At 32.5% G+C, this 25,279-nt stretch overlaps 1 protein-coding gene and 3 long non-coding RNA genes across 8 annotated transcripts in view; 1 reads left to right on the plus strand and 3 right to left on the minus strand.

Moving 5' to 3' along the window:
- The window catches only part of LOC141376089 (uncharacterized), a 1,000,182-nt gene that overhangs the window by 580,459 nt on the left and 394,444 nt on the right, over positions 1-25,279 (minus strand). The window lies entirely within an intron of this gene.
- The window catches only part of pard3bb (par-3 family cell polarity regulator beta b), a 679,872-nt gene that overhangs the window by 545,440 nt on the left and 109,153 nt on the right, over positions 1-25,279 (minus strand). The gene's annotated exons all lie outside the window — the stretch shown is intronic.
- LOC141376086 (uncharacterized) lies at positions 3,298-4,704 on the minus strand. Its single transcript, XR_012385230.1, has 3 exons — positions 4,616-4,704; positions 4,256-4,311; positions 3,298-3,776 (listed from the first exon to the last, which is right to left on the minus strand). It is a non-coding gene; the product is annotated as an uncharacterized lncRNA (long non-coding RNA).
- Positions 13,801-18,972, plus strand: LOC137496835 (uncharacterized). 2 transcript variants are annotated; one of them, XR_012385228.1, is made up of 7 exons: positions 13,801-14,753; positions 15,035-15,090; positions 15,482-15,541; positions 15,645-15,830; positions 16,500-16,614; positions 17,224-17,329; positions 18,305-18,972. It is a non-coding gene; the product is annotated as an uncharacterized lncRNA (long non-coding RNA). The 2 variants fall into 2 exon arrangements; XR_012385229.1 differs by lacking the exon at positions 13,801-14,753 and adding an exon at positions 14,781-14,915.

The raw sequence follows: 25,279 nt of genomic DNA on the forward strand, positions 1-25,279 counted from the left end.
TTATTTGTTTTATTCTCTGAAGCACTAATAATTTTGACTTTAACAGTAATCGTTTTGAATAATCGTGATTACAATTATGACCAAAATAATCGTGATTATAATTTTTCAAAAATCGAGCACGCCTACTAAATGCAGTCTAAAATTTTCTAAAATGAGCATTTTTATCAGGCTCATGAGTGTATGTTCAATAATATCACTTTTATGCCAAATAAGTCTTTTTCCTGGTCTTTAAAGTGAAATCTCAATATAAACAAAGGAAGCTGAGAAAAATACTCAATTTCGATGGAAAGTTCAGACGACAAAGAGTTTTTGCATCTGAACTTTTCAAATTTATTTCAGACTCAACATTACATAATCTGTGACATGAATGACATTGAGATATTGATGATGAAACCATATATATATATATATATATATATATATATATATATATATATATATATATATATATATATATATATATATATATATATATATATATATATATATATATATATATATATATATATACACACACAGACACAGTTGAAGTCATAATTATTACCCCCCTTGACTTATTAGCGCCCTTGTTTATTTTTTTCCCCATTTTCTGTTTAATGGAGGGAAGTTTGTTTCAGCACATTTCTAAGCATAATAGTTTTAGAAACCTATTTCTAATAACTGCACTGTAAACGATTTCTTGTTAAATCAACAGTAAGTTACTGGCAACAATTATCCAGTAGCTGCTGTATTTCATAAAACGGTAACATTACTGTAATACTAATTACATTAGTATTACATTTACTGTAAAATGTAATACATCATTTTACTGTTGTTGATTTTTACTGTAACACCAATTACAGTAGTGATACACATACTGCAAAACTGAAAACAGTATTTTATTGTACATTTTTACCATGAAGAACTACGGTATTTTAACGTTACTTTTATTATTACTGTATAGTATTTTACAGTTATTAAATGTTATTTTATTTTATTTAATAGTGCTACTTTATAATGGGTAAAAATGTTCAAAAATTGCACAAGTGTCATTTTAACTGTTCAAGAAATACAAGAAAAATAAAGAAACTGAAACTTTAACTTCACAATAAAGGTTTATTGTGTAAACCATGCTAAAACAGTAGCAATAATTCAATATAACAGAGCAACAGAACACTAATAAACAATTGATCATTAAAACCAGTCAACAATTAATGCATCAAAAATTATTACAATTTTAAAAACAGGTAAAAATACTGCTACAAGACAGGAAATGATGAAGGCCAAATGATGTGGAAAGGGACAGTGAAAAAGGGCAGCAGCACTTCTGATGATCCTGCAAAAATGACAGGCAAAATCAATCACTGAAGTAAAAACTAATCATCCCTCAAACCATTTAATTCATTCAGAAACGAAACACTGCACTGTTGTTTTTTTATACATATATATATATATATACATATATATATATATATATATATATATATATATATATATATATATATATATATATATATATATATATATATATATATATATATAAATATATATAACAGTTATAATATATATAACAGTTTTTTTAATTGTTTTTGTTGGTGAAATACAGTTTGTTGTCAATTCACAATTACACTAACGTTAATGGGGAAAAGATCAGCGGGCATTGTTCTTAAAGATTGCTATTCAGGTGTCCACACAGGTGTGTAAAAAATAAAGTCTCATCTTAACTTAATGTCCGACTCTGTATAGCTCGAATATCTGATTCCATGATCACACTACTAGTGCTTCCACGAATTTAAGAGGGGTGAACACAGTTCATTCTCACTTTAAGAGGCTACATATTTAAAATTAAATAAATAAAAATAATCTAATTTAACGTGACTAATGTTAATTAAATACTTTTAGGCTTTTAACACGTATAAATCCACTTCTAACTTACAGATAAGATTGCGTTAGAGAACATGAAAGCCGTGGGTGATTTTTTAAAATAATGCTAATGATGAGTTACTGATATTTGGTTTGCATAAAACAAAGTAATCACTAAGTATTCATTTTTGGCAAAATCTGCAGAGAGGCTCAGCGACACGAGGAAATGTGTTAAAGTTGAGTAGAGAACTAAAGAGCAGTCTAGCCTACTTAATGAAATGTTTGTAGTAATATTCTGCGGTCAATTCGTATTACTGTATTTTAATATGCAGCAGTGATGGCATGTCAGCGAGACAAATAAACATTTTATCGAGTCATTTCATACAATTTATTTATTTTTTATACAAACCCTCTAGTGACATTTCCTCAAACTAAATCATCATAACGTTACTGTGCACAGCATCAGTAAAACGTTGAGAATAATTTAAATACTTAATTTTTTAAAACAGTCACTGCTGATTAGAAACTAACATTAAAGCTAAGCTTACAGAAATCCTGTATGCATGACAATATAAATATGTATTACTCACTGATGTCGAAGCACTTCCAGGTCATCAGAGATGTAGACAGGACAGAATGTGTGCTATCAAATGAGCTCTTGTGCAGCCATTGTTGGACATCCAGGTAGTATGTTCACCCACACTGTAAGAAACAAAAACAGAAACAATTTATTAAAATGTGAGGGATAGTAAACATGTTTGGTCTACAGAGAGAAGAAAATGTTTACTTTAAGCATTGATCCTAATGAATCTATTTCTAAACTACATTTAACCTTATCACGGAAACAGCATTTTTGAGCTTTTAGACCAGGGGTGCTCAACCTTGTTTGCTTTAAATTAGAATTAAAACAATAAATCTCTATGTCAAATAAAATACTTCAGATCTAAATAAAGCAGGTGTTTTTACCTAAAGGTTCCTTCCCTCCAGTAAGTTTGGCTGCAAATCCCTCCACATCTGTGCTTTATTCGGTTCTTGTCTTAAGAGTAACTGGTGTCGCATTCCAGGTCCATCACAATCTGGGCTAGAAGGACAATATGACAAGACACATATAAATAAAAGTCTCAGAATAAAATATTTAAAGGAATAGTTTACTATTTTGCCACTATTTACTCCACGTGTTTTAAACTAGTTTGAATTTCTGTTAAACACTAAAGCAGATATTTTGAAGAATGTTAGTAACCAGTAACTATTGACATCCATATTTGAACCAAATTTCTTTAAAAAATACGAGTTTGTGTTCAACGGAACAAATTAAATATATAACTATTTTGAAACAAGTGGAGGACGCCAAAGATGCTATTATTTTCATTTTGGGGTGAACTGTCCCTTCAATTCAAGTGTCAAGCAATAGTCATAAAAACTGATGTGTCGCTTGAGGAAAACTAAATCAAGTACCTTCTTTGAACAAGCAGAATCATTATGCCATTGTATTCAGTGATTCTCTTTTACATTTTCCCACTATAAAACGATAGCTTCAACATGCAATCCATGTTAAGACAAAAATGAATAGCATAAAATAACATATTGAACTAAACTTACAGTTTCCAGGCTGTTTGAAAAAAAACAAACACATATGCCCAGTAAAATTGCTAATAAACACAAAGACAACAGTTATAGAAAAAAATGTTTGTCTAATATTTACTCAGCACTTGGTAGGCAACTAGCATAGCCGTGGCTGTTTTAACACCAGATTTTTTTATCTTAGGAACTGCTGGAAGAAGAAAAAGAGGTTGTACATGAAACTCCTCACAACAAATCTGTGAACAACTTGACATTTAAAAATCTAATCAAAATGAGGAAGACATCGACATTACCTTGAATAATCAAGTGAGGAGTGATTGGTAGCATCAGTTTTTCAACATCAATTATTGTAGCTGAAAAACAGATAAATATAATAAGAGTAAAATAAGACTTAACATTAATTAATCTAAATCTATGGTACAACCATACCAATCTGTATGGGGTTAAAATACATTTGTACACAAATCATTCCCTGACCCCATCAATTTCTCTTAGATTAGGATGGATATGACTTTGGCTTATATCTGTGTACTCAGAACGTACACTCACCTCAGGTACACCTGAACACCAAAAATTAAATGTACAATTAATGACACACTATACATCAAGCTCATTAACATTATTGAGAAATAGACAATTAATATGTATTTTGTTAATATTAACGTTAGCTTAAAATAATTCAACTGCATTTAATTTTCAGCTCCATTTAATAAAACAGTTAAGACTCATTTCATTATGAGTTTAGTTTAAATAACTAACTTACAGTTGAAAAATTTTACCATAATGATAGCTTAGTCATAATGACTAACGTTATGTGAAGACCAGAGCTTACCTTAAAGGTAAACGTTTAACTTTTCATGGTGACTTCGCCTTCATCTCAGTGTTGTGCTGAAATAGAGAATTCATTAATGCAGTTACAATAAGTTGAAGTTATGTTTTTCAGGTAACTTAACGTATGGTCAAAAACTCACTCAAGATAAACTTACTGTACAATACCTCGCAAACACTACAATGACCGCCTGGCGTCTGTTATTTCTTGTTTAAAATACCGTTTGTTAACGGACAGCGTGACATAACATAAGAACCTACAACTAATGTCACTTGGTTAATTCTTTTAAATTACACACACAATACACAGAAATACTTATAAAACAACCCTTTAACGGACAAAATTTGACTTTAAAACACTTACCGAGGATGAATTCGCTGGATGAAAGACGACAGGTGAATTTCAAATTAGGAGAGCCGTTGCCTGCAGGTCGAGTCGTGTCCGTTCGGTTCTATGAATCGGCTCCTTAGTGAACAGTAAAGAATCGAACCCGCCTAAAACAGATTCCTTTTTGTATATGATTCATTACTATTTCGTTATACTGCTTGGCCACAAGCATTTATACACTAATTATACACTAATTGCATATTGCTGAATGTGCTTGTGAACACGTGTGATCAAATAATTCCCGAGCAAACGGTTCAATTCGGTTCAATACGATTCAGAGTCGCTCGAGTGCTGAACCGAACCAGTGCAAACGTGATATTGATTACAATATAGTAACATTGTTTTATATTCACTTTACCAGCGAAATTATTACATATATCTGACCTTGACAATACAAATAATGTTCGTTTGAAGTGTTTTGAGAATTAATACTTTTTTCTCCCAGAATTTCACATCAACAAGCAAATGGTAATGGCGGATGAGAAAGCCCAGCTAATATTATAAATATTGCGTTTAATATGTCACGAAATGAAATTTTAACCGTGTTTCATGCGAGAATGTAGTTCTTACAAACTTAAATCTGTGGTTTATTTATAGATATCATGTGTAAATTGTAAGCGTGCTTTGCCGATAGCGGAGATTCTGACCTCCAGGGTGTCCATCATCACTCATGTATCCGGCGAAACGAGGTTATAATCGGCTAGACATGTGAGACTTGCCCCGGTCTTAGATGGCTCTATAATGAATGTGTTATGAAATTTAGTTTTAACCGTTTTTCATGCGGGAATGTAGTTGTTTTAAACTCAAGTCTGTGGTTTATTTATAGAGATGGTGGGTATTTTAAAATATTGTTTTGAAAATGCGGAGATATGTGATCTCCATGGTGATGACGGGTGCCCTAACCTCATGAATCCGAAAGCAGGCTGGTCATTATGACATTTAAGCTAACTTTGGTTTCATGAATCAATTACTTTTGTTCCAGTTTACGTTTTGGTTAAGCACAAATTTATGTTGATTAAAAATGATTTAATATTTTCATGTTAACCTTATAAAATTAAGGTGCAGTACACCCAAATATGGAAAACCAGGGGACAGCTTTATGCACTGAACAGTCTGAAGAAATAGGTTATTTTATTTTTCTTCACAAAATACTTTGTCAAAAAAAATAAATAAACATAATAATAATATAAAGTGTGTGTAGAGTTTTTCATGGTCATTTGCAGTACTGTAACTGATTTTTTCCCAAAATTCATTGTAAAATCTGCAGTAGCATACTGTTAATCATGTTCACAGTATGGAAATGTTGAGAATACATTATCATGCTGTGAAAACAGCAATATATACAGTAACACACTGTGCACAGCTTATACAGTAAACAACTGTTGAGAAATGCAGTATAATACCGTGAAAACAACAGAAATCGTTTACAGTGTGATTTATTTCATCTTTGTCATGATGACAGTAAATAATATTTTACTTGATATTTTTCAACACACTTCTGTACAGCTTAAAGTGACATTTAAAGGCTTAACTAGGTTAATAAGGTGAACTAGGTAGGTTAGGGTAATTAGGCAAGTTATTGTATAACGATGGTTTGTTCTGTAGACTATCGAAAAAAAAATAGCTTAAAGGGGCTAATAATTTTGTCCCAAAATTGTTTTTTTTTTTTTTTTTTTAAACTGCTTTTATTCTAGCCGAAATCAAACCAATAAGACTTTCTCCAGAAGAAAAAAATATTATCAGACATACTGTGAAAATTTCCTCTCTCTGTTAAACATTATTTGGGAAATATTAAAAAATGGGAAAAAAATTAAAAGGGGGCTAATAATTCTGACTTCAACTGTATGTATATATATATATATATATATATATATATATATATATATATATATATATATATATATATATATATATATATATATATATATATATATAAAGAAAAAAAGAAAAAAAAGATTTTTAAAACTATTTTTTAATAAATAACATTTGAAAAATCTTTATAAACTAAACATCAAAGAACAATATTAACTATGCAAATTATTAACAATATAAATAGCCATAAATCAAATAAATAAATAGCCAAAGCTATATCACTTTTGTTTTCTTTGTAACAAAATTCTGTTGAAAAACCAAACAGAACTAAACTCCATTGTGTCATACATAGAAAAAGTAAATTAAATAGCTACTAGGGATGCTCATTCCGTTAATTTTGCTAACCGACAAATGCTGCTCATTAATCGGTTATTAACGGATAACTGGTCAGATTACTATTAATTTTATATTAAACAAATTGACATGTCTATTTTGTGTCTGACACATTAAATATTGCATTTTAAAATACTGATTTATTTTTATATGTTAGCATATTAATAGTGGAACAGAACAACACGCATCGCGCACCTGCAGTGTTTAGCACAGAAGAGCAGAATAATCTAAATAAAATGAATAAATAAATAGGACTGCCCTAAATTATTTTCACTTAAACAATTAATTTATATTACAAAATGAAAATACTGACTGATTCTTTTTAATAACCGGCATAGGCTTTTTTTTCCAATCATATGTTTTTTTCTTCCGCCAAATAAAAATCGCAGAATTCCTCAAATTGCCCGCTCCACGAAAAATATGCATTTATTTAATGCCCCGCTGTTATTATTATAATCACAAAATCTTTTACATTTTTAATAGAAATCATTATTTTAAAGATTATGTCCTGATATAGCCTATGGTTTCCTCTCTCTCCCTCGCGGTTCAAGTGCGCGCGCTGCATGATGAAAAGACAACAACAACGCGCGCATATGTTGACTTTTTGTAAACAGTTTTGTTGTTTAAATATGATATTGCATTAATGTGCATACATGCTTTATAAGCTGTAAAATAAAAAGTAAAGCCTATTTGTTGCATTTATTACCCAGATCCAGGTCAACATAAGCGCTGGTTTAGCATCAACAGGTCTGTATCAAACAGCAATATTCTTCTTCTATTTTGCTTCTTTGGCAAATTTGTCTGTATACGTTATCGTTATCGTCCCGCAAATTAAGTATGCCTTGCAGTTAAACAAGGGGCCGAAAACAAGGCGCACCTCACTGTCTTTATGTTGACAAGGAAAAAAGAAGAGGCGCGGTCCTCTTATGAAACGACTGAATCAGCTGGGTATCGATTGTGCAAAAGTGTTGCTGTCAGTGTTACAGTTGAAATATTTAATACTATTGTGATATTCAAGATTTGTACATTCATACAGCTCTGGATAACTTAAAACAGCGATTAGACCTTCAGAGCGGCATTAATGCGTCCTGAAGTAAAGCGAAACGGCTATAAACTCCAGCAAGATAGAGTGATTATATGCAGAGCCATATACCTTTATCTCTAAATAAAGTACAACTATAGAAACTGTGTTCATCTTAACTGAAAGCTTCAACGTGTTTTCTGACCTCACGCATCGCGCACCTGTCAGTCAGCACTCCCAAAGGTTCAAACAGAAAGCGCACAAAAAAGTTTGCGCTGTTACCTACCTTTTGGCTACTGTTTCACACTGAGGCTCAATGCCTGTGCTGCAAACCACAAATCAAGTAAACATTAAACAAATAAACAACTTATTTCTCTCAAGAATACCAAAGAATACCAGTTGAAAATTCTTCAGAAACACCATCATGTCAACATTGCAGTGAAAAAACGTGACAACTTCCCTTACTCTGCAAAGGAGTCTAACTAAGAGCTCCGTGTGAGCTCTCCCGGCTAAATATTGCGAGGGCTTAAATAGAGCAGTGCTCGTAATGTCGAACGAAAAAAGTGTTAATTAGCTCAACTTTTGCAGGCATGCGTGACGTTATTAGAAAGGTAGTCACGGGGTGTGTCGCGATTCTCCCTTATCACACCGCGACACAGGATCGTAGATCTGAGTGTCGCGATTTCGATTTCATATCGTGTATCGTTACAACCCTAATATATATATATATATATATATATATATATATATATATATATATATATATATTGTGCGGCCCTAATATGCGTTAACCAAAAAACTGAAAACACTTGTAAAATTATAAAGCACAAGTCAAAAATTTATTACAGAATAAAAAACAACAAGGTCACTTGTTGAAAGATGAGTGTGAATCAAAAATGAAAACATGTAAATGGGGAAAATTTCTTAATTTCTGCGACCCACAATGTTAGCAAACATGTAACAAGACAAAATAACAATTTTTCTTTTTCTTTGTTTGTGTTTTGGTTTGTATGTGTTTTGGTTTTACTTACGCAATTTATATGATGTTATTTATTTATTGTATTTATTTATTTATATGGTATTGTTCTGCTTTTATGTTAATGCTCTGTTTTTAATATTCATCTGTATTATTTGAAATAAGAAATCAATAAAAAGTTCAAATCATAAAAAAATGAAAACATGTTTAAAATAACATTTCACAACCCTGAAAGCTGAATTCAAAGTTTTCCAAAAGTTAAAACAAAATCCGTTTTTCTTCTGATTTAATCTTTTGTGTGCTTTCATTTAATCTTCATTTCATTTAATTTAATTTAATCTCATTTAATCTTTTGTGTGCTCTTCATTTCATTCATGGCATTCAAGTTTCATTTAAATCACAATGGGCTTTAGCATCATCATTGATCCACTAATTGAGACTGACACCTGCTCCTCTGGCCAATCAGTCAAAGGGGGAGTAGAAGTCACTTTAATGCGACTTTTGGCTGCTTTACAGACATGGACCGGTACCTGAACTCTAACAGTATATGAATATTCAAGGTATTTGATACGAAACCCTAGCAATTAAAAACCTAAAATAAAGAACAAAACATACCCCAAGTACAACATTTCACATTTGTCATCTGAAACATGCAAGGAAGCGTACCTGGAGCCAATTATTTTCAAGTTTAACAAAAAATGTAGAGGCACACATTTCCAATGAGGCCAGACTTTCTGCCATGAGTCTGATGAACTGGCTACTAAAATAGGTGATGCTATAGCAGAATTTAGAACAATGTAGCTGTGTTTACAATTTACAATAACATTTAAGTGTACAATGGTTCCTGGAGCCTGCCCTTATAATGATTTACAAGATTTTTTACCATAATTCATTAACTTTTTTTTTTTCTCTGCGATATGTATTGCGATATAATTTCAATAGATGATTTAAATATCTCTATTTGCAAAGTCATTACTTTGGATGATTTTGTAGGAGAGTGAAATATAAAAATATTGTTATGTAACTGATTATATACACATATAATAAACAAACACCAGTCATAAATACAATGGATGTTGAAAATATTAAATATGATATAATATGAAAATATTGAAATGAAAAAAACTATGCTTTATGGTTATCTGGAGAGAGCAAAAATATTCAAGTACAGAAATTGAATAATCAAATACAAAATAGCACTGTATAGTCTTCACTTTATAAAAACTTAAATAAAATTTATCTTTATGCACTACTAAAATACTTTAAACTCTCTTCAAATGCTCACATAGTCACAGACCTTAAAAACAAGTGCATATGATAAACTTTCAAAATATTTTAGTTCAATTCCGCAGTGTTTCCACAAATTTTGTGTTTTGATTTGTGGTTTTTGGTCATTTATAATCCTAACTAGGGGTGTGCAATTTGGGGAAACTATCTAACTGCAAATATCACATTTTTTGACAGATATTGTTATTGCGATTTGATTTATGATTAAACTTAAACTTTAAACTAATTTTGATTTAAATCAAGCTTCAGCTCAATAATCTGTAAGTAGTGGAAACAATTCTGTGACAGCTCTAAAAAATATACCTGTTTTTGTTCAGTGTCTGTGACTTTAAAACCAAAATATTCCCATATTACAAATGCTATTTTTCTTTGATATTAATTCGTCTATTAATGCTTCTGAAGCAGCAGACACCATCATCCCAGTTGTCAGTGCTTTCCTGTTTGTTTGTTTGTTTTTTTTTTTTTATTGTGGACTTAGTTCAGTCGAGCAATTCTGATTGGGCAGAACGAAAGTGTGCTCACTCAATTGGCTAGTTATGAAGCAACGGTCAGATCACACAATTTCAGCACGATTTTCTTGACACAGGGTGTCATGATGAGTCAAAAATGACAAATGTACATTGTGATATAAGATTCAATTGTTTCTTCTTGTGTAATGTGCTAAATTGCAAAACAACCGATACCATGCCTGCGATGCCTCAGGACACCATGACAGAAAGTCACTATAGAATGTTTAATTTTCTGAAGCATAGCAGACTGTTTTTGAAGCACTTCACCTTGAAACATGGTTTTCTTGTTTACATATATACATATATATTGCATATTGTAGCCTTTTGAGATTAATTAATTGCGTTTCAAATTGCAATTATAATTCAACTTAGATTAATCGCACAACCCTAATCCTAACTCAACATTGCATATCTTACTATATGACTATTGCGGACGCAAACATTGCGATATTGATGCTTAAACAATATATTACACAGCCAAAACACACACCTTGTTAACGATGACAGACTTTGATTGGTCAAGACGTAATGATTACTCTAACATGTTTCTTGTCTTTGACTAAGTCTAAATCACATAATGTGAAAAGGTGACTGCTATATCAGACAAAAACAAGCGCAATATAAAAACATCCTGAGAGATGTGATTGATAACTTGACTAATCAGTGAACTAATCTCAATGCACAACTTCTCAAATGTTATTTCAGTCATTCTCAAATGTCTGTCATGAAAATGATTTGGTTAAATGACCTGCCAGAACCATCTCACAGATTGTGTCCCCAAACAACAGTTATTAGAAGTGTCATCTCCAAGCTCTGAGCCTCAAACCATTTATACAGAAGTTGCAGCTATTTCTATTTTTATAAATGATAACTTACACTAGTTTCCAAAGAAGTGAGCATTTTGTTCTCTTGAACACAGAAGATGAAATTTTGACTTTGTTCACAAATTATTTACACCATTCCAGAAAATAAAAAAATAAAAATATAAGCTTTGGATGGAAACACAGCTAAAAGCACAATTTAAGGGATCCTTATACTTAACGTCAGCTTTAAAAAGATATATCCATGTACTCTTTAATGCAGTCTGTGTCTATATCAGACAGACAGCACCTAAATTAGCATGTGTGAGAATATTAAAGCTGACAAGTCAGAAGGATCATCTGCTCTCCTCTGCCTTTATGTCTGCGTTTTATTAAAATAACCCATTACAACCCTCTAAAATTAAAATCTCACGTATATTAAAAAAGTGTTAAAGACATTTTAAGAGAGAAAGTGAAATCTCTACTTTTGTGTTCGGTTTAACCCTACACACGACAAGAACAGAGTTGTCTAGAAATAATCTACTTTAGAAGCACTAAAGTTTTACATCACCTCAGAAATAAACAATGGAAATTAGAGTAAAGTTGCAATCATCTCTTTAAAAATTTCACAAGTATTAAGCATAGATTTTGTGTATTGCTGTAACTGCTGGTCTATAAAAAACACAAGTTACTTCAATTGGAGAGACAGATTAGAACAAAAATTAAGTTTGGAGCTTTAATATAGACAATAATTAGACATTTCAATATAGCGGCCATGATTGATTTCACTCTGGAGTTCCTGAAGTGTCAATACCGTAGAGATTACTGAAAAAAAGACAATATATTCACATATTCTTTCAAAAGTCATATTATTAAAACATAATTACTGAATAAAATAGGCCTGTGCAACCTGACCTACATATCGTATGGACATCATAAAAGGTAATTAAAAAGGAAGCAGTAATTCATTCATTCATTCATTCTATTTTCAGCTTAGACCCTTTAATAATCAGGAGTTGCCACAGCGATATGAACCGCCAACGTATCCAGCATATGTTTTACACAACGGATGCCCTTCCAGCTGCAACTCAGTACTGGGAAACAGCCATACACACTCATTCACACTAATACACTTCGGACAATTTTTTTTTTAGCTTACCCAATTCACTTATACCATATGTCTTTAGACTTGTGTGTGAAACCGGAGCAAAGGGAAGAAACCCAGGCTAACATGGGGAGAAAATGTAAACTCCTCATAGAACTGCCAACTAACCCAGCCGAGGTTCAAACCAGTGACCTTCTTGCTGTGATGCGACATCGCTACCCACTGTGCCACCCCTGTTTACAGTAATACTTTTTCATAATTTATATTAGCGCAATAATACACCCTATCAGGCGAATGCAAAATGGCAGTTGGCAACTTTAAATACACTAATTTACACTTTGCTTTAAAGTGTCCTTGTTACAAGTATAGGGTTAGGTTTATATTTACTGTAGGATTTTACCATATCATTTCATATAATATACTGGTAACACTTTAAAATAATGGTCCATTAGTCAGCATGATAGCCCAGTGGTTAGTCTGCCGACATATGAATCCCAGCTTATGAGAACTTTCCTGATCCTACCCTCCTCCCTCTCCCACTTTCATTTCCAGGTTTTTAATGAATAGGTTACTATTTGTTAATACTTTACATTTAAGTACAGCAGTTTTCTTTTTACTTTAAGAACAGTATCCTACCATTTTTAATTAACATTTAAAAGCACATTTTAAACATTGACTTTTTATTATTTTATTTAACCTACACTGTAAACGATTTCTGTTGTTTTCTCAGTATTATACTGCATTTCTCAACAGTTTTTTACTGTATACGCTGTGCACAGTGTGTTACTGTATATATTGTTGTTTTCACAGTATAATAATGTATTTTCAACTTTTCTATACTGTGAACATGGTTAACAGTATGCTACTGTAGATTTTACAATGAATTTTGGGAAAAATCAGTTACTGTGTATCTAAATACAGTACTGCAAATGACCAAGAACAACTCCACACACACTATATATATTATGATTATTATGTTTATTTATTTTTGACAAATTATTTTGTGAAGTTAATAACCTAACCAGTTTCTTCAGACTGTTCAGTGCATTAAACTGTCCCTTGGTTTTCCATTTTTGGGTGCACTGCACCTTCATTTTATAAGGTAACATGGAAATATTAAATAATATTAAATAAACATAACTATGTGCTAAACCAAAACGTAAATTGAAACAAAAATAATTGATTCACGTAACAAAAGACTGTTAAACACACAAAATGATTTGAAAGTCAGCTTAAATGTCAGTGACCAACCTGCTTTAGACGGATTCAAGAATATTGGGCGCCCATATTGGCCACCGTAGAGGTCACATATCTCCGCATTTTCAAAACAACATTTTAAAATATGCATCATCTTTATAAATAAGGCACAGGCTTGAGTTTAAAACAACAACATTCTCGCATGAAAAACTGTTAAAACTTTATTTTATAACACATTCATTATAGAGCCATCCAAGACAGGGGCATGTCTCAATAATGTCTAAGCCGATTAAAGCATGAGGTTTGCCGGATACTTGAGTGATAAAGCGCCGTCAACCCCTGGAGGTCAGAATCTCCCCTATCGGCAAAGCACACTTAAAAGTAGTCATTATATCTATAAACAAACCACAGATTTGAGTTTGGAAGAACTACATTCTCGCATGAAAAACTGTTAAAACTTCATTTCGTGACATATTAAACGCAATATTTACGACATTATCTGGCTTTTCTCATCCGCCATTACTATTTGCTTGTTGGTGTAAAATGAATTCTGGGAGAAAAAAAAATTTAATTCTCAAAACACTTCAAGCGAACCTTATTCTTATTGTTAAAGTCAGATATATGTAATATTTTTGCTGGTAAAGTGAACAAAAAAAAACAATATTACTATTTAATCAATATCACGTTTGCACTGGTTCGGTTCAGGACTCAAACGACACCGAATCGGATTGAACTGTTTGCTCGGGAATTATTTTATCACACGTGTTTACTAGCACATTCAGCAACATGTGTATAAATGTGTGTGGCCGAGTAGTATAACGATATAGTAATGATTCATTGTTGTGTCTTACAATAATATACGAAAAGGAATCGGTTTTAGGCGGATTCGACTCTTTACTGTTCTAAGGAGCCGATTTATTGAACCGAACAGAGTCGATTCGACATTCACCAGGCAAACGGCTATCCTAATTTGAAATCCACCTGTCGCCTTTTCCTCCAGTGAATTCATCCTCGGTAAGTGTTTAAAAGTCAATTCTGTCCGTTAAAGTTTTGTTTTGTGTATATTTCTGTGTAGTGTGTGTGTAATTTAAAATAATTAACCAAGTTACTTTAGTTGTAAGTTAGGTTCTTATGTCACGTTATTCGACGCCAGACCGTGTTTGTAGTGTTTGCGAGGTAACTATTAGATAACGTACAGTGAGTTTATCTTGAGTGAGTTTTTGACCATAGTAACGTTACCTGAAAAAAAACATAACTTTTACTCAGTGTAACGTTAACTGCATTTTCTATTTCAGCACAACACTGAGATGAAGGCAAAGTCACCATAAAAAGTTAAACGTTTAACGTTAAGGTAAGCTCTGGTCTTCATGTGGTCATTATGACTAAGTTATCATTATGGTTAGATTTGTTAACTGTAAGTTATTTAAACTAAACTCACAATGAAACAAGTCTAAACTGTTTTATTAAATTGAGCTGATAATAAAATTCAGTTCATGTCTTTTAAGTTAATGTTAATATTAACATAATTCATATTAATTGTCTATTTCTCACTGGTTAATGAGCTTATTGTATAGTGTATCATTAATTGTACATTTTATTTTTGGTGTTCAGGTGTAGGGAATGATTTGTATACAAGTTTATTTTAACCCCATACAGATTGGTATGGTTGTACCATAGATTTAGATTATTAAATGTTAAGTCTTATTTTACTCTTATCTTTACTCTATATTTCTTTTTTGCAGCTACAGCAATTGATGTTGAAAAGCTGATGCTACCAATCACTCCTCACTTGATTGTTCAAGGTAATGTTCATGTCTTGCTCATTTTGATTAGATTTTGAAACGTCAAGTTGTTCACAGATTTGTTGTGAGGAGTTTCATGTACAAACTCTTTTTCTTCTTCCAGTAGCGACACAGTGGCACAGTAGGTAGTGCTGTCGCCTCACAGCAAGAAGGTTGCTGGTTCGAGCCTCGGCTGGGTCAGTTAGCGTTTCTGTGTGGAGTTTGCATGTTCTCCCTGCGTTCGCGTGGGTTTCCTCCAGGTGCTCCGGTTTCCCCCACAGTCCAAAGACATGCGTTGCAGGTGAATTGGGTAAGTTAAACTGTCCGTAGTGTATGAGTGTGTGTGGATGTTTCCCAGAGATAGGTTGGGGCTGGAAGGTTATCTGCTGCATAAAACAAATGCTTTATAAGTTGGCGGTTCATTCCGCTGTGGTGACCCCAGATTAATAAAGGGACTAAGCCGAAAAGAAAATGAATGAATTAATAAAACAACCATGGCTAGGCTATTTGGCTATCAAATGCTGAGTAAATATTAGACACAGATTTTTTACTGTAACTAGTCTTTGTGTTTATTAGCAATTTTACTGGCCGTGTTTGTTTTTTTCAAACAGCCTGGAAACTGTAAGCTTGGTTCAATATTGTTTTTTTTATGTCATAAGTTGAAGGGACAGTTCACCCAAAAATAAAAATAAGAGCATCTTTGGCATCCTCCACTTGTTTCAAAATAGTTAGATTTTTTTTTTGTTCCATTAAACATCAAACTTGTATATTTTTTTTAAAGAAATTTGGTTAAAATATGGATGTCAATAGTTACAGGTTTCTAACATTCTTCAAAATATCTGCTTTAGTGTTCAACAGAAATTCTAACTGGTTAAAAACACATAGAGTAATGGTGGCAGAATAGTAAACTATCCTTTTAAATATTTTATTCTGAGACTTATTTATATGTGTCTTGTCTTTTGCCATATTGTCTTTTTAGCTCAGATTTTGATGGACCTGGAATGCGACTACAGTTACTCTTAAGTCAAGAACCAAATAAAGCACAGATGTGGAGCGATCTGCAGCTAAACTACCTGGAGGAAAGGAACCTTTAGGTAAAAACACCTGCTTTATTTAGATCTGAAGTATTTTATTTGGCATAGAGTATTATTTTTTATTCTTATTCTAATTTTATTTTATGTATATACTGAATAGAAGCCATTTAAATTTCACAACAAATGATTGAATATAAAATATCATCTAGATGTCTTATTTTTCATTGTCTTAAACAGGGGTGCTCAACCCTGTTGCTGGAGATCGACCTTTCTGCAGAGTTTAGCTCCAACCCTGATCAAACATCAACTAACCAACTAAATAGTATCTGAAGGAGCACTTGGTAAATAAAGACAGGTGTTCTTGATCAAGGTTGCAGGTGAGCTCTGCGGAAAAGTAGATCTCCAGGAACAGGGTTGAGCACCCCTGATCTAAATGCTCAAAAATGCTGTTTCAGAGGCGAGGTTGGATGTAGTTCAGAAATAGATTCATTAGGATCAATGCTTAAAGTAAACGTTTACTTCTCTCTGTAGACCAAACATGCTTAGTATCCCTCACATTTTAATAAATTATTTATTTTGGTTACTTTTACATCTATAAATGGTTAAGCAAGTATTTAATAAATAAAATTATAGTTTTTTTAGATTATTTAGATTTTGTTTTTTTTACAGTATAGGTGAACATACTACCATGATGTCCAACAAAGGCTGCACAAGAGCTCATTTGATGGCACATATTCTGTCCTGTCTACATCTCTGACGAAGTGCTTCGACATCAGTGAGTAATAAATCTTCATATTATCATGCATACATTATTTCTGTAAGCCTATCTTTAATGTTAGTTTGTAATCAGCAGTGACTGTTTTAAAAAATTTGGGATTTAAATTGATGCTGTGCACAGTAACGTCATGATGATTTAATTTGAGGAAATGTCACTGGAGAGGTGTTCGTAAAAAAAAAAAATAAATTGAACAAAATGACTCTATTAAAGATTTATTTGTCTCACTGACATGCCATCACTGCATATTGAAATACAGTAATACGAATTGACCGCAAAATATTACCACAAACATTTCATGAAGTAGATTGCTTGACTACTGTACAGTTCTTTGCTCAACTTTAACACATTTTGTCGTGTCGCTGTGCCTCTCGGCAGATTTTGCCAAAAATGAATGCTTAGTGATTATTTTGTTTTATACGAACCAAAGGTCAGCAACTCATCATTAGCATTATTTTTTAAAAATCACCTACGGCTTTCATGTTCTCTAACGCAATCTTGTCTGTAAGTTAGAAGTGAATTTTCACATGTTAAAAGCTTAAAAGTACTTGATTAACATTAGTCACGTTAAATTAGATTATTTTATTTATTTATTTTAAATATGTAGCCTCTTAAGGTCAGAATGAACTGTGTTCACCCCTCTTAAATCGGTGGAAGCACTAGTAGTGTGATCATGGAATTAGATATTCAAGCTATACAGAGTCAGACATTATGTGAAGACTAGTTTATAGTTTATAGTTAAGACTAGTTAATGACTAGTTTTGACTTGACGGATCTTTTCCCCATTAACGTTAGTGTAATTGTAAATTGACAACAAACAATTTTGCCAACAAAAATGATTAAAAAAAAACAGTGTTTTATATATAAATATATATATAAAACAATAGTGCGGTGTTTGGTTTCTGAATGAATGAAATAATTTGAGGCATGATTAGCTTTTACTCCAGTGATTGATTTTGCTTGTCATTTTTGCAGGATCATCAGAAGTGCTGCTGCCCTTTTTCACTGTCCCTTTTCCACAACATCATTTGGCCTTCATCATTTCCTGTCTTGTAGCAGTATTTTCACCTGTTTTTTAAATTTTAATGCTTTTTGATACATTAATTGTTGACTGGTTTTAATTATCAATTGTTCATTAGTGTTCTGTTGCTTTGTTATATTGAATAATTGCTACTGTTTCAGTAGGGTTTACACAATAAACTTTTATTGTGAAGTTAAAGTTTCAGTTTCTTAATTTTTCTTGTATTTCTTAAACAGTTCAAATAATATTTGTGCAATTTTTGAAATTTTTTTGCTCATTGCTCATTATAAAGTAGCACTATTAAATACAATAAAATAACATTTAATAACTGTAAAATACTATACAGTAATAATGAAAGTAACGTTAAAATACCGTAGTTCTGCATGGTAAAAATGTACAGTAAAATACTGTTTTCAGTTTTGCAGTATGTGTATCACTACTGTAATTGGTGTTACAGTAAAAAAAGAAAACAGTAAAATGATGTATTACATTTTACAGTAAATCTAATACTAATGTAATTAGTATTACAGTAATGTTACTGTTTTATGAAATACAGCAGCTACCGGATAATTGTTGCCAGTAACTTACTGTTAATTTAACAAGAAATCGTTTACAGTGTATATATAAACACATTACATTTTTAATGTTCAAATCATTGATAATGCTTAAAGTGGCTCAGAATAATAAATCTTCTTAAAAAAAAGGAATAAATTTGTCTTGTCATTATGTTGGTACAATTTTTTTTGGAGGTGGTACTTGATGAAAAAAAGTTTGAGAAACACTGCTATAGATAGTAAATTTAATGTTTAGCAAGGACACGTTAAAATAAAGTGTTTTTTACTAAAGAAGTCTCTTAAGCACATATTAAAGGCTATATTTTGACGATCCATGCGCAAAGTGCAAAGCTCAGGGCCCAAACGCAATAAGGGCGTGTCAGAATCCACCTTTGCTATTTTAAGGACAGAAAAATCCGCTTTGCGCCATGGCGCATGGTCTCACAGGGTTAAGCTTATTCTTTTAATGAGTTATAGATGTTTTGAGAATAAACCAATCAAAGTCTCATCTCTCATTCCCTTTAAGAGTCAGTTGTGTCACGCAATAGCACATTTGCTATTTACATGTTCTTTGTAAGTGGAAAAATTGAGCATTTCACTAGTAAGAAAACTGTTAAACAGAGCATTTACAGGTGAGAATGAGAGATGAGCCTCTTCATTCTTCACTTTCACTCTTGTGGATAGGGAAACTTGTTTTACGCACAGACATTAGCACAGACATTAGCCTATAAATAATTTATTTTGTTTGTTAAGCGCAAAGATGTTTCTAAATTATTTCTAAATTCAGTTCTAATTTCCAGCAAGCAAATAAATGAACAATAATAACGAAGTGTGTTAAAAAAACTGAGTTATTTCCAAATACAAATGCTATGTCCCATATGGTCCAAAACCTGACAGGTGGACAGATCTAAGCTTGTTTTTAATAAAACAAATAAAAATATGCATATAAAAAATAATACTGCTAATAATAATAATAACATTATACAAAAGCAAATTGTTATGAATAAACTGAAAAAGCCCCCCGAGATGAAGAAGTCATGAAAGTATGGTTTTTATATTTATGTAGGCTAGAAAATAATATTTTTTGTAATATTTCAATCCTTTAATTCTTTTTCATTTGTAAAGATATTTGCATATTGCTGTACATCTTGTGTGTATTAAGCAGTGTGTAAGCGAGGCGCACAACTAATGCGCACTGCGCTGGACAATAAACCGGCTTTGAACTGGTCTATTAAACAGTCTATTCTAGTTCCTCAAATTAGCACCGGCCAGCAATGAGCCTCAACACAACTCCTTTTTTAGACCAGAAAGCCTATGGGTGAACATGAGTGCAAATGCATTTGCTATTTAAACAGTGTGGTGCAAAACGTCAAAACAACTCTTGCGGCAAGATGAAACTAGCAAACAACAATTGCGTCACGCCTTGCGCCGGGTGTATGATAGGGCCCAAAGGCTTCATTTAAGTAAACAAAATACAGTTATAAAAATACTGCAGCTCAACTTCTTTTTATCCATGATGAAAACAAGGACTTCAGTTTTTGGAGTCTTTTTTATTTCCAGATTCTTTGTTTTAAATATACTTTTTTTAGCTCTACTGTAACTTGTGATAAAGTAAAAGTGTCCTTTACTAAATGAAAATATTAAATGCTATCATTTAAATCTAAAACATCATCTAAAGATCCATAAAATTCAACATTCTTACTATGCATTTTCCAAAACATCACAGAAAATTGTGTATAACATTATTGTTGATGTACAATTTATTATTATTATTATTATATTGTTAGTTTTACTTCAAACAGGGAAAGAAAGCATGACAAGAATAGCGATAATGCATTAGAAAAGAAAACAGGATGTCCATCACCAGTGGAAGGCCATCACAATGAACACATCCACTGCAAACAGCTTCATTGATAACAATCTAGTCACTGTGTTCCGACATGATGTTTGCATCCGGCATAGACAGTGTTGTTCATCTCTCTACCTCACCTAACCTTCCTTCCCATGCTCCCTTCTCTTGGATTTTAAAGATGCTGTTGCTGTTGTGTCATATAGCAAGTATTCAAAACGTCAAACACATCAATCTTAATACATATATAAAACATTAAGTAAAGTGTTCTGGAAACAGCAGCCTGGCAAAGCATACTAGATTCAAGAGCTGTGTTAAAAAGCCCAGTGAGCTGCCAACATAGACAGATGTCTTCCAAAACAGCAGCCGAATTCAAAGTCAACCTCACTGATTGTCAAAGCCCCATAGCCTATTAGCAGCAACTCTGTAAGCCACATAAACAGTGGTCATTACATAAAGTGCACACTACATTTAGAAAGTTCCCAGCTGTATACTGACTTATACTGTGCTGACTTTGAAATACTCCAGTGTCCCTGTATCTGTGGTTACACTCAGTAAACAGCGATAAGTTCGGTGAACCTATGAACTTCACGGCCAATCACAGTCATTTCTGTTGAGCACAGTTTTTGTAAAAATGATTCATTGTTTTCACTAGTGCCTAACATTTTGCCTAAAAACTGGCAAAAAGAAGGCATGATATAGAATAATGATTCTGTCTACATATTTGAGTCTTTGTATTAAGTATTAGACATCTGAAGCTTTAAAATGCTCCCTTATGTGGGCAGCTCACTAGATCTTGAACTGCGCTAGAGACTACAAGTGTAACATATTAAAATGATAAAAGAGAAACACAAAAAAAGTGCTGGAAGGAGAAAAAAAAATAAATGAGCTGCTGTTAAAAATGAGGAAGGGAAAAAATGAGATGCCCCTTCAGAAGAGCATTCAGGACTGAAGCATAGAAAGACTCATTTATAAGAAAGCAGTCCGCCTATGGCCTGAGCCCACGAACATCAATAAAAATGCGTGTTTGCTTCATCCTCCTACTAATCAAAACTGGTTATTGCTGATTCATGCCCCTTTCCTAATCAATAGGATGTTAATCAGCTAAATGTAGTGTCATGCAGGTGGTTAGTGCAGACTCTTAAATATGTGCTCTGTTGTTTAGTGCTGGATGGAGTCAGTCAGAGTTAGCATAAATCGGTCATGAATCAAGTTGATCCAGGCATTTGTAAAGTCAGCATAGGGAGTGACTACTTCATTACTGAAGAAGCCAGTATCTGATTCAAAAGAGGTCCAGCATGGAAAAAAAAGAAACACAGGAAAGTATTTAACTGAGATAAATGTACCTGCCTTCCTGTAAGATAGCATGTTTAGGCTCAATTTAAAGGAACCTTCAAAGTGCTTTAGGTTAAAATTGTAAAAATATGCAACAGTAAAATTACACACTTGTGACCATGTAGATGGCAGATTTCATTAGATGTAGGCATGGGCCGGTATAAGATTCTGATAATACTGTATGTATTGAGGTATTGCGATTTCTTTCCTAAAATAAGTTCGGTCCCACTTTATATTAAGTGTCCTTAACTACTAAGTACTTACATCAAAAAATAAATACAATGTACTTACTGTGTTTATAATGTATTTGAGAACACTTGTGGTGCTTTTGAGTTGGGATAGAGGTTGGGTTATGGACAGGTTTGGTGGCATGGGTAGGTTTAAGGGTGGGTTAAGGTGTGGGGATGGTCAACGGTGTATTTACAAATGTAATTACAAAAGTTAATTACAGATGTAATTACATATATGTATTTAATCAAGCATAAGTACACCGTAAATACATGTATTTACACAATAAGTACATTGTAACAAACTATTAATTCCTTTGTAAGTACATATTAGTTAAGGCCACTTAATATAAAGTGGGACCATAAGTTCTTATTAAATGACTGGGAAAATATATTTTTTTATTGTAATACAATATATTTATTTTATTTTTAAGAAACATTAAAAAAAATTGGAACAGTAAACATGTCAGGCTAAATGATTAAAATAAATCATTGACTTCTGCCATCTTCATTAGTTTCAAAAACACAGATTTATTTTAAACTTAAAAAGGCGTTTTTGGATATCTTTCCTTTCACTGGATATAAAGTAAGCCACTGCATGGTTCAGGTCTAAAACATGCTTGGATGTTGGTTTGTAAGCGATTAGGTTTTTTTTTTTTAAAGTTTCCTGAATTGTGTTTTGACCACTGGAGGGTCCGTTAATTGATGCTGTTGCCCGTAAAAAATAAATAAAATAGTCATAAAACCATGTTAAAGAAACAAATTATACCGCAGTTACGGTATAACAGAACATTTAAGTGGTTTTAAAACCATCCCATGCCTAATTTGATGTGAATAAAAATTAGGATGTGGGAAAACTGTGCTGATAAGAGTACTGTAAAATCATGCTCTATAAAAGTACTAGCCAAAAATGTGATGCGAGTAGAGTAAAAGTACATTGTGAAACATCTTTCATGGCTTAATTTGTTTTCATTGAATACAATGAACTTTAGTCATCTCAATTTAAATCGGTCAAAAACTGACTAAAACTATTACAATAAACTTTGAATAGCTAAAAAATATCATTAAACCCTGATTAACTTAAGTTACAGTAACATAAAAACATTTGTTTTCATAACTTCTACAGGGTTTTCTGTATGATTTTGCATCATCTTGGACACTTTTAATCCTTTTGCATCTGTGTCTTGAAGTTGGTCTTTTTTGATGCAATTTATCGATGTTATCTATGATTTGATTGGATGGAAATCACAAGACATGATTATTCTACTTAGCCAATCACAGTAGATACAAAAAAATAAACATATAGTGACTGACGGTTAAAGAAAAATAGCCCTCTACAAATACTGATAGTTAAATATGTACTCATTTACTCACTAAATTTAGTAAACATTTGTAAACTACTTAGTAAAGTACAATACCTAAGGAAAGACTACTCAACTACAATAATACGAGTATTTGTAATCTGTAACTTTATACCACAGGAGACAAAGGTATCATCCCTAACTTATGTCCTAATATCTTAAAGGTGCAGTATGCAAGTTTAACAGCCAGTGGTTGAATTAGGTATTGCACTCTTGGTTTAAAACACATTTTCACTGGGCTCTTCTGACGACTCCACACAGGTTGTCAGATTGATGACATCAACAGGAGCGTGCCTGACTATTAAGCCTACAGGCTGCCCTAAGATTGATTTAAGTCATGTTCTAAATAAAAGCAACAGCACGTGATAGAAGGAATATTACATTTTAAAAGGAGCTTTTGTTCTAACAAACACCTGCAATTTATATTTTAGAAACAGCTTCTATTTCTTGCAGCTGAACAACAGAAAACTGACAATAATCACCTCAGGTACACCTCATGTGCTTTATTCAGTGTTAAATGCTAATAATGTGAGTTTAAATGCCATATTACTAGACATTTATTGCCATACACTGAGCAGCAGATAGTTCACCTCAGATATTGAAAATAAAATAAACCATTTGAAATTTAACTTAAGAACTGTGAAATAATGCAAACCAACACATTTCAGTGATTTAGCATGCACATATAATAATGTTGAAGATGTTTAATATGCATTTATTAGCTCATATATAAACCTTAAAATTTCATTGGAGTGCAGTGAGTGCACTATTCTGTGCTTTTGAATAGCTTTATTAGATTATTTTGTCGTGTTTCATCTAGTGCAAACAGCCAAATTGCTTATCACTTGTGTAGCGTGTTGTAAGGACACGGGGTTACAATGTAACCTGCTGAACTAATGTTTGCGTTCGTAATATTTGTATTTTTTGCTAATTAGTAAGGGGGCTGTTAATGTGCACCAAAGGTTGCAATTTCGGTCATGGACATACTTTGAGAGCCTTCATGACTGAATGAATCAAAAATGTGTTTTTTCACCAAGGCAACCCTGGGTGCCATTGTTTTTCAGATAAACAAGTATGTTCACCTAAATTTTTTTTTTTTAATATCTGCAAAATATTATGGTATTTTTATGCTAAAGAAGAGTCAAAAACGTACATACGCTTGTTACAATTTACCGAAATATGTGCTTTAAATGTCTGCAAAAATATCTAATGGACAATATTGTATACACAATATACCATTACTAAAAAAAAAAATGTTTCACCTGCAAAACTATTGACACTCGGTTACACAACAGTACAGCAAAATCATGGAAAGGCATATTTTTGATGTTTCATCTGCAGATCAAGCGATCGATGCCCTAGCTGCCAGACAATATTGCAAAACCTGCTGAAAGATGTATTTTTTATTTAGTTAGAACCATCCGTGCCTAGTAACAAATCATCTTAAGACTAATATGAACTTTCCACATCCAGATACACTCAAAACCTTGTAAGAGTGCACAACAAAACCTGCTGAAAGATGTATTGCACTTCATTTGCAACTACTGATCCAAACAAGCTGCAAAAAAAGATGGCTAAACAACGAGAGGCAGAAGCTAAAATC

This window comes from Danio rerio, chromosome 9 (assembly GCF_049306965.1).
Source record: "Danio rerio strain Tuebingen ecotype United States chromosome 9, GRCz12tu, whole genome shotgun sequence".
NCBI lineage: Eukaryota > Metazoa > Chordata > Actinopteri > Cypriniformes > Danionidae > Danio > Danio rerio.